The following is a 387-nucleotide window of genomic DNA, read 5'->3' on the forward strand; positions in this document are numbered from 1 at the left end:
CGTAACTTCTTTCCCTTTCCACTCATTCCACAAAGTTACTACTGCTCAAAGGAACAAAAGCACCTTCGAGATCCCCATTTGGGCGGGCTATGTCTTGAGTCTCCACAGAGGACTCAGAGGGAATGAGCCAGGATTTAGGCCTTCCTGGTAAAACATAAAACAATAAACACGGTCCCCTACAAGGTGGGGGTTAGAAAGCGATGCTGCTGTTACTATTCGCAGCCCCAGGTCGGAATCTGACTGGACAAAAGGAAGCAAGGGCTGAGTCCCGGCTTCGCGTGGCCGGCCCAAGTTCCCGGGGTCCCGCCGAGGGCGGTGCGGGCAGGGCGGGCTTGGCGGGCGCGGCGCTCCCGGGGACTTTCACCTGCTGGCGGCGCGGGCGTCCGG

Source organism: Elephantulus edwardii, unplaced genomic scaffold (genome assembly GCF_000299155.1).
Source record: "Elephantulus edwardii isolate Elephantulus edwardi_28Jun2011 unplaced genomic scaffold, EleEdw1.0 scaffold00057, whole genome shotgun sequence".
NCBI lineage: Eukaryota > Metazoa > Chordata > Mammalia > Macroscelidea > Macroscelididae > Elephantulus > Elephantulus edwardii.